Consider the following 11,301-nt stretch of genomic DNA (forward strand, 5'->3'; position numbering starts at 1 on the left):
GGCCGCGCGCCTCGCCCGCCCGCCGCCCGGGCCGGATCTTGCCGCCGCCGTCCCGGCCAACTCCGGCAGCCGCGTCCCCGCGCCGCCGCGCCGTCCTCGATCCGCGCCTAGATCCGATCTGCCCCTGGGTTGACTTTTTCTTCTCCCCCCGAAATTCCTCCAAGTCCTTATCTGTCTTTACTTTTGTTGCATGTTCATCACACCACATCTTTGCACCCGTGGCCCCGTTTTGGGCGTGTAGCATACAGAATTGTTCGTCTCAAAGAGTACATCATTTCATCTCATTGCATCATTTTTATTTGAGCTCATCTTGATACCCGAAAGGCTGTTGGAAGAGTGCTTCATAATGTTAGTTTCAGATTCTTATCAGAACATGCACTTTTGTCATTTTGCCATGATGGATGTGTGCATCCTATGTACTTGAGCCCTTAATGTGAGTTGAACTATGCCATGTCTTCTTTACAGAGGTGCTTACCATGTATTTTTGTCATCAATGTGGTGACTAGCGCAAGCATGCAAACTAAGCTTCGTGATATTGCTGATTTGTCCCTGTTCTGCTGTTATTTTGATGCCATGTAAACATGATGCTACAGAGAGATCCATGCATATTTTGAGATACTTCAGTAAGGGTGTTTTGAACATATGGTTATTCTCTATCCATCCATGCCCCTGGTTGCAATTATGGAGTAGTCTGGCATGTCATTTTAGTGCTCTACTTTTGCTTCAAAATGTTTCCTGGCAGATTGTTTACATGTTATTCAATTTTGCCAAGGTTGTTGTAGTTGATCCGTGTATGCTATGATGTTGTTCTTGCCATGTATAGCTTCTATGTCATGTTTTCTTGATGGATATATGCTTAGTTTATCATGAGATGCTCTATAGTGAGTGCATCGAGCTCACGAAGGTGCCTTCGTAATTCTGTCAGTGCCATGCTTGGTTTGCTGAATCTGTTAACGAAACTTGCTATGTTTACATGGGTGTCATCATATTTTATGATCCTTTTGGCTTAAGGTCAGTAAGGGACTTTTGATCTATGCTTTGAGTAGATTCATGCCATGTCTTGGTTTGTTATTATAAGTTCCTGTAGCTTGTTGATAACTTGCTATGAACATTGCTTCGTGATGTTGTTTATGCCATGTCCAACCTGATATTTTTTGCACTTTCACCATGCTTGTTTGAACCTGTTATGATGTGATTTAGCCGTAGCTCAGTGTTCCTCTTTTGTTAAGCATCTCCTGTAGATCATTGCCATATGTTTTGTTTTTATGTTGGGGTGCTGTAGCATAGTTTCTTGTTGCATGCTAAGTAGCATCGTGCTGTTAATCGCAGCTTTGTGCCATTTTTGTTTTGCTTGCCGTTTGCAAACCGTGCATCCGTTCCCGGTGACCCTTATATCGATTTCAACCGAAATCATCTCATCTTTCCAGCGGCATACTTGGTTTGCCAAGTTGATGCCTTGTTCATCCTTTTCCGCCAGGAGCACGCATATGCATTGCATATCACATCTCGCATATCATGTCATGTATTGCATCATGTTGCTTGTGCATTGCACCGTGATTTATTGTGGTTCCTTTGCTTGTGTTCTTTCTTTGGGTAGAGCCGGGAGACGAGTACGTGCACGAGGAACCTGTTGAGTATGCTAACAAGGATCAATCCTTCGACAACTCTGAGAACCTCGCAGGCAAGATGACCATACCTTCGATATCACTTCTATCTTTGCTTGCTAGTACTCGCTCTATCGCTATGTTGGCTCTACCTGCCATTGTTTATCATGCCTCCCTATTGCCATGTCAAACCCCTAACCATCCTGTCCTAGCAAACCGTTGTTTGGCTATGTCACCGCTTTTGCTCAGCCCCTCTTATAGCGTTGTTAGTTGCAGGTGAAGATGAAGTTTGTTCCTGGTCGGAACATGGATATTTTGGGATATCACAATATCTCCTGTTTAATTAATGCACCTTATATACTTGGTAAAGGGTGGAAGGCTCGGCCTTATGCCTGGTGACTTGTTCCACTCTTGCCGCCCTAGTTTCCGTCATACCGGTGTTATTGTTGGGTTTCGTAGTAATTTCAAAAAATTTCCTACGCACACGCAAGATCATGTGATGCATAGCAACGAGGGGGAGAGTATTGTCTACGTACCCTACGCAGACCGACTGCGGAAGCGATGACACGACGTAGAGGAAGTAGTCGTACGTCTTCACGATCCAACCGATCAAGCACCGAAGCTACGGCACCTCCGAGTTCGAGCACACGTTCAGCTCGATGACGATCCCCGGACTCCAATCCAGAAAAGTGTCGGGGAAGAGTTCCGTCAGTACGACGGCGTGGTGACGATCTTGATGAACTACAGCAGCAGGGCTTCGCCTAAACTCCGCTACAGTATTATCGAGGAATATGGTGGCAGGGGGCACCGCACACGGCTAAGGAATCGATCACGTGGATCAACTTGTGTCAACTTGTGTGTCTTGGGGTGCCTCTACCTCAGTATATAAAGGAGCCAAGGGGGGGAGGAGGCGCCGGCCAAGGAGGGAGGCGCAGGAGGAGTCCTACTCCTACCGGGAGTAGGACTACCCTCCAATCCTATTCCTATTAGGATTCCCCGGAGGGGGAAAAGAGGAGGAGGGGGCCGGCCACCTCTCCTAGTCCTAATAGGACTAGGGGAGGGGGGAGGCGCGCAGCCCATCCAGGGCAGCCCATTCTCTTTTCCACTAAGGCCCACTATGGCCCATATAGCTCCCGGGGGGTTCCGGTAACCTCCCGGTAACCCGGTAAAATCCCGATTTCACCCGGAACACTTCCGATGTCCAAACATAGGCTTCCAATATATCAATTTTTATGTCTCGACTATTTCGAGACTCCTCGTCATGTCCGTGATCACATCCGGGACTCCGAACAACCTTCGGTACATCAAAATGCATAAACTCATAATATAACTGTCATCGTAACCTTAAGCGTGCGGACCCTACGGGTTCGAGAACAATGTAGACATGACCGAGACACGTCTCTGGTCAATAACCAATAGCGGTACCTGGATGCCCAGATTGGCTCCTACATATTCTACGAAGATCTTTATCGGTCAGACCGCATAACAGCATACGTTGTTCCCTTTGTCATCGGTATGTTACTTGCCCGAGATTCGATCGTCGGTATCCAATACCTAGTTCAATCTCGTTACCGGCAAGTCTCTTTACTCGTTCCGTAATACATCATCTCACAACTAACATATTAGTTGTAATGCTTGCAAGGCTTATGTGATGTGTATTACCGAGAGGGCCCAGAGATACCTCTCCGACAATCGGAGTGACAAATCCTAATCTCGAAATACGCCAACCCAACATCGACCATTGGAGACACCTGTAGTACTCCTTTAGAATCACCCAGTTACGTTGTGACGTTTGGTAGTACCCAAAGTGTTCCTCCGGTAAACAGGAGTTGCATAATCTCATAGTCATAGGAACATGTATAAGTCATGAAGAAAGCAATAGCAACATACTAAACGATCGGGTGCTAAGCTAATGGAATGGGTCATGTCAATCAGATCATTCTACTAATGATGTGACCTCGTTAATCAAATAACAACTCATTGTTCATGGTTAGGAAACATAACCATCTTTGATTAACGAGCTAGTCAAGTAGAGGCATACTAGTGACACTATGTTTGTCTATGTATTCACACATGTATTATGTTTCCGGTAAATACAATTCTAGCATGAATAATAAACATTTATCATGATTATAAGGAAATAAATAATAACTTTATTATTGCCTCTAGGGCATATTTCCTTCAGTCTCCCACTTGCACTAGAGTCAATAATCTAGATTACACTGTAATGATTCTAACACCCATGGAGCCTTGGTGCTGATCATGTTTTGCTCGTGGAAGAGGCTTAGTCAACGGGTCTGCAACATTCAGATCCGTATGTATCTTGCAAATCTCTATGTCTCCCACCTGGACTAGATCCCGGATGGAGTTGAAGCGTCTCTTGATGTGTTTGGTCCTTTTGTGAAATCTGGATTCCTTTGCTAAGGCAATTGCACCAGTATTGTCACAAAAGATTTTCATTGGACCCGATGCACTAGGTATGACACCTAGATCGGATATGAACTCCTTCATCCAGACTCCTTCATTTGTTGCTTCCGAAGCAGCTATGTATTCCGCTTCACATGTAGATCCCGCTACGACGCTTTGTTTAGAACTGCACCAACTGACAGCTCCACCGTTTAATGTAAACACGTATCCGGTTTGCGATTTAGAATCGTCCGGATCAGTGTCAAAGCTTGCATCAACGTAACCTTTTACGATGAGCTCTTTGTCACCTCCATATACGAGAAACATATCCTTAGTCCTTTTCAGGTATTTCAGGATGTTCTTGACCGCTGTCCAGTGATCCACTCCTGGATTACTTTGGTACCTCCCTACTAAACTTATAGCAAGGCATACATCAGGTCTGGTACACAACATTGCATACATGATAGATCCTATGGCTGATGCATAGGGAACATCTTTCATATTCTCTCTATCTTCTGCAGTGGTCGGGCATTGAGTCTTACTCAATTTCATACCTTGTAACACAGGCAAGAACCCTTTCTTTGCTTGATCCATTTTGAACTTCTTCAAAATTTTGTCAAGGTATGTGCTTTGTGAAAGTCCAATTAAGCGTTTTGATCTATCTCTATAGATCTTAATGCCTAATATGTAAGCAGCTTCACCGAGGTCTTTCATTGAAAAACTTTTATTCAAGTATCCCTTTATGCTATCCAGAAATTCTATATCATTTCCAATCAGTAATATGTCATCCACATATAATATCAGAAATGCTACAGAGCTCCCACTCACTTTCTTGTAAATACAGGCTTCTCCGAAAGTCTGTATAAAGCCAAATGCTTTGATCACACTATCAAAACGTTTATTCCAACTCCGAGAGGCTTGCACCAGTCCATAAATGGATTGCTGGAGCTTGCACACTTTGTTAGCTTCCTTTGGATCGACAAAACCTTCCGGTTGCATCATATACAACTCTTCTTCCAGAAATCCATTCAGGAATGCAGTTTTGACATCCATCTGCCAAATTTCATAATCATAAAATGCGGCAATCGCTAACATGATTCGGACGGACTTAAGCATCGCTACGGGTGAGAAGGTCTCATCGTAGTCAATCCCTTGAACTTGCCGAAAACCTTTTGCGACAAGTCGAGCTTTGTAGACAGTAACATTACCATCAACGTCAGTCTTCTTCTTAAAGATCCATTTATTCTCAATTGCTTGCCGATCATCGGGCAAGTCAACCAAAGTCCATACTTTGTTCTCATACATGGATCCCATCTCAGATTTCATGGCTTCAAGCCACTTTGCGGAATCTGGGCTCACCATCGCTTCTTCATAGTTCGTAGGTTCATCATGATCTAGTAGCATGACTTCCAGAACAGGATTTCCGTACCACTCTGGCGCGGATCTTACTCTGGTTGATCTACGTGGTTCAGTAGTATCTTGATCTGAAGTTTAATGATCATTATCATTGGCTTCCTCACTAACCGGTGTAGGTGTCACTGAAATAGTTTTCTGTGATGAACTACCCTCCAGTAAGGGAGCAGGTACAGTTACCTCGTCAAGTTCCACTTTCCTCCCACTCACTTCTTTCGAGAGAAACTCCTTCTCTAGAAATGATCCATTCTTAGCAACGAATGTTTTGCCTTCGGATCTGTGATAGAAGGTGTACCCAACAGTTTCCTTTGGGTATCCTATGAAGACACATTTCTCCGATTTGGGTTCGAGCTTATCAGGTTGAAGCTTTTTCACATAAGCATCGCAGCCCCAAACTTTAAGAAACGACAACTTTGGTTTCTTGCCAAACCATAGTTCATAAGGCGTCGTCTCAACGGATTTTGATGGTGCCCTATTTAACGTGAATGCGGCCGTCTCTAAAGCATAACCCCAAAATGATAGCGGTAAATCTGTAAGAGACATCATAGATCGCACCATATCTAGTAAAGTACGATTACGACGTTCGGACACACCATTACGCTGTGGTGTTCCGGGTGGCGTGAGTTGCGAAACTATTCCACAGTTTTTCAAATGTACACCAAACTCGTAACTCAAATATTCTCCTCCACGATCAGATCGTAGAAACTTTATTTTCTTGTTACGATGATTTTCAACTTCACTCTGAAATTCTTTGAACTTTTCAAATGTTTCAGACTTTATGCTTCATTAAGTAGATATATCCATATCTGCTCAAATCATCTGTGAAGGTGAGAAAATAACGATATCCGCCACGAGCCTCAATATTCATCGGACCACATACATCGGTATGTATGATTTCCAACAAATCTGTTGCTCTCTCCATAGTACCGGAGAACGGTGTTTTAGTCATCTTGCCCATGAGGCACGGTTCGCAAGTACCAAGTGATTCATAATCAAGTGGTTCCAAAAGTCCATTAGTATGGAGTTTCTTCATGCATTTTACACCGATATGACCTAAACGACAGTGCCACAAATAAGTTGCACTTTCATTATCAACTCTGCATCTTTTGGTTTCAACATTATGAATATGTGTATTACTACTATCGAGATTTAGTAAGAATAGACCACTCTTCAAGGGTGCATGACCATAAAAGATATTACTCATATAAATAGAACAACCATTATTCTCTGATTTAAATGAATAACCGTCTCGCATTAAACAAGATCCAGATATAATGTTCATGCTCAACGCTGGCACCAAATAACAATTATTTAGGTCTAATATTAATCCCGAAGGTAGATGTAGAGGTAGCGTGCCGACCGCGATCACATCGACTTTGGAACCGTTTCCCACGCGCATCGTCACCTCGTCCTTTGCCAGTGCCCGCTTATTCTGTAGTCCCTGTTTCGAGTTGCAAATATTAGCAACAGAACCAGTATCAAATACCCAGGTGCTACTGCGAGCTCTAGTAAGGTACACATCAATAACATGTATATCATATATACCTTTGTTCATCTTGCCATCCTTCTTATCCGCCAAATACTTGGGGCAGTTCCGCTTCCAGTGACCAGTCTGCTTGCAGTAGAAGCACTCAGTTTCAGGCTTAGGTCCAGACTTGGGTTTCTTATCTTGAGCAGCAACTGGCTTGCTGTTCTTCTTGAAGTTCCCTTTCTTCTTTCCTTTGCCCTTTTTCTTGAAACTAGTGGTTTTGTTAACCATCAACACTTGATGCTCCTTTTTGATTTCTACCTCCGCAGCTTTCAGCATTGCGAAGAGCTCGGGAATAGTCTTGTTCATCCCTTGCATATTATAGTTCATCACGAAGCTCTTGTAGCTTGGTGGCAGTGATTGGAGAATTCTGTCGATGACGCAATCATCCGGAAGATTAACTCCCAATTGAATCAAGTGATTATTATACCCAGACATTTTGAGTATATGCTCACTGACAGAACTGTTCTCCTCCATCTTGCAGCTATAGAACTTATTGGAGACTTCATATCTCTCAATTCGGGCATTTGCTTGAAACATTAACTTCAACTCCTGGAACATCTCATATGCTCCATGACGTTCAAAACGTCGTTGAAGTCCCAATTCTAAGCCGTAAAGCATGGCACACTGAACTATTGAGTAGTCATCAGCTTTGCTCTGCCAGACGTTCATAACATCTGGCGTTGCTCCAGCAGCAGGCCTGGCACCCAGCGGTGCTTCCAGGACGTAATTCTTCTGTGTAGCAATGAGGATAATCCTCAAGTTACGGACCCAGTCCGTGTAATTGCTACCATCATCTTTCAACTTTGCTTTCTCAAGGAACGCATTAAAATTTAACGGAACAACAGCACGAGCCATCTATCTACAATCAACATAAACAAGCAAGATACTATCAGGGACTAAGTTCATGATAAATTTTAAGTTCAATTAATCATATTACTAAATAACTCCCACTTAGATAGACATCCCTCTAATCCTCTAAGTGATCACGTGATCCAAATCAACTAAACCATAACCGATCATCACATGAGATGGAGTAGTTTTCAATGGTGAACATCGTTATGTTGATCATATCTACTATATGATTCACGCTCGACCTTTCGGTCTCCGTGTTCCGAGGCCATATCTTCATATGCTAGGCTCGTCAAGTTTAACCTGAGTATTCTGCGTGTGCAAAACTGGCTTGCACCCGTTGTAGATGGACGTAGAGCTTATCACACCCGATCATCACGTGGTGTCTGGGCACGACGAACTTTGGCAACGGTGCATACTCAGGGAGAACACTTCTTGATAATTTAGTGAGAGATCATCTTATAATGCTACCGTCAATCAAAGCAAGATAAGATGCATAAAAAGATAAACATCACATGCAATCAATATAAGTGATATGATATGGCCATCATCATCTTGTGCTTGTGATCTCCATCTCCGAAGCACCGTCATGATCACCATCGTCACCGGCGCGACACCTTGATCTCCATCGTAGCATCGTTGTCGTCTCTCCAATCTTATGCTTCCACGACTATCACTACCGTTTAGTAATAAAGTAAAGCATTACATCGCGATTGCATTGCATACAATAAAGCGACAACCATATGGCTCCTGCCAGTTGCCGATAACTTGGTTACAAAACATGATCATCTCATACAATAAAATTAAGCATCATGCTTTGACCATATCACATCACAACATGCCCTGCAAAAACAAGTTAGACGTCCTCTACTTTGTTGTTGCATGTTTTTACGTGGCTGCTACGGGCTTAAGTAAGAACCAATCTCACCTACGCATCAAAACCACAACGATAGTTTGTCAAATAGACTCCGTTTTAACCTTTGCAAGGACCGGGCGTAGCCATACTTGGTTCAACTAAAGTTGGAGAGGCAGTCGCCCGCAAGCCATCTCTGTGCAAAGCACGTCGAGGGAACCGGTCTCGCGTAAGTGTACGCGTAAGGTTGGTCCAGGTCGTCTCGTCCAACAATACCACCGAACCAAAGTATGACATGCTGGTAGGCAGTATGACTTGTATCGTCCACAACTCACTTGTGTTCTACTCGTGCATATAACATCAACATCAATAACCTAGGCTCTGATACCACTGTTGGGTTTCGTAGTAATTTCAAAAAATTTCCTACGCACACGCAAGATCATGTGATGCATAGCAACGAGGGGGAGAGTATTGTCTATGTACCCTACGCAGACCGACTGCGGAAGCGATGACACGACGTAGAGGAAGTAGTCGTACGTCTTCACGATCCAACCGATCAAGCACCGAAGCTACGGCACCTCCGAGTTCGAGCACACGTTCAGCTCGATGACGATCCCCGGACTCCGATCCAGCAAAGTGTCGGGGAAGAGTTCCGTCAGTACGACGGCGTGGTGACGATCTTGATGAACTACAGCAGCAGGGCTTCGCCTAAACTCCGCTACAGTATTATCGAGGAATATGGTGGCAGGGGGCACCGCACACGGCTAAGGAATCGATCACGTGGATCAACTTGTGTCAACTTGTGTGTTTTGGGGTGCCTCTACCTCAGTATATAAAGGAGCCAAGGGGGGGAGGAGGCGCCGGCCAAGGAGGGAGGCGCAGGAGGAGTCCTACTCCTACCGGGAGTAGGACTCCCCTCCAATCCTATTCCTATTAGGATTCCCCGGAGGGGGAAAAGAGGAGGAGGGGGCCGGCCACCTCTCCTAGTCCTAATAGGACTAGGGGAGGGGGGAGGCGCGCAGCCCATCCAGGGCAGCCCCTTCTCTTTTCCACTAAGGCCCACTATGGCCCATATAGCTCCCGGGGGGTTCCGGTAACCTCCCGGTAACCCGGTAAAATCCCGATTTCACCCGGAACACTTCCGATGTCCAAACATAGGCTTCCAATATATCAATCTTTATGTCTCGACCATTTCGAGACTCCTCGTCATGTCCGTGATCACATCCGGGACTCCGAACAACCTTCGGTACATCAAAATGCATAAACTCATAATATAACTATCATCGTAACCTTAAGCGTGCGGACCCTACGGGTTCCAGAACAATGTAGACATGACCGAGACACGTCTCTGGTCAATAACCAATAGCGGGACCTGGATGCCCATATTGGCTCCTACATATTCTACGAAGATCTTTATCGGTCAGACCGCATAACAACATACGTTGTTCCCTTTGTCATCGGTATGTTACTTGCCCGAGATTCGATCGTCGGTATCCAATACCTAGTTCAATCTCGTTACCGGCAAGTCTCTTTACTCGTTCCGTAATACATCATCTCACAACTAACATATTAGTTGTAATGCTTGCAAGGCTTATGTGATGTGTATTACCGAGAGGGCCCAGAGATACCTCTCCGACAATCGGAGTGACAAATCCTAATCTCGAAATACGCCAACCCAACATCGACCATTGGAGACACCTGTAGTACTCCTTTATAATCACCCAGTTACGTTGTGATGTTTGGTAGTACCCAAAGTGTTCCTCCGGTAAACGAGAGTTGCATAATCTCATAGTCATAGGAACATGTATAAGTCATGAAGAAAGCAATAGTAACATACTAAACGATCGGGTGCTAAGCTAATGGAATGGGTCATGTCAATCAGATCATTCTACTAATGATGTGACCTCGTTAATCAAATAACAACTCATTGTTCATGGTTAGGAAACATAACCATCTTTGATTAACGAGCTAGTCAAGTAGAGGCATACTAGTGACACTATGTTTGTCTATGTATTCACACATGTATTATGTTTCCGGTAAATACAATTCTAGTATGAATAATAAACATTTATCATGATTATAAGGAAATAAATAATAACTTTATTATTGCCTCTAGGGCATATTTCCTTCAGTTATGTTCCCTGATTTTGCGTTCCTTACACAGTTGGGTGATTTATGGGACCCCCTTAATAGTTCGCTTTGAATAAAACTCCTCCAGCAAGGCCCACACTTGGTTTTACCATTTGCCACCTAAGCCCTTTTCCCTTGGGTTTTCGCGAGCCCGAGGGTCATCTTTATTTTAGACCCCCCCGGGCCAGTGCTCCTTCGAGTGTTGGTCCGAACCAAGCCGCCTGCGGGGCCACCTCGGGGAAACTCGAAGTATGGTTTTACTCGTAGCCGGTCTCATCCGGTGTGCCCTGAGAACGAGATATATGCAGCTCCTATCGGGATTTGTCGGCACAGTCGGGTGGTCTTGCTGGTCTTGTTTTACCATTGTCGAAATGTTTTGCGAACCGGGATTCCGAGGCTGATCGGGTCTTCCCAGGAGAAGGTATATCCTTCTTTGACCGTGAGAGCTTGTGATGGGCTAAGTTGGGACACCCCTGCAGGGTATATTATCTTTCGAAAGCCGTGCCCGCGGTTAT

This window comes from Triticum aestivum, chromosome 7B, assembly GCF_018294505.1.
Source record: "Triticum aestivum cultivar Chinese Spring chromosome 7B, IWGSC CS RefSeq v2.1, whole genome shotgun sequence".
Classification (NCBI taxonomy): domain Eukaryota; kingdom Viridiplantae; phylum Streptophyta; class Magnoliopsida; order Poales; family Poaceae; genus Triticum; species Triticum aestivum.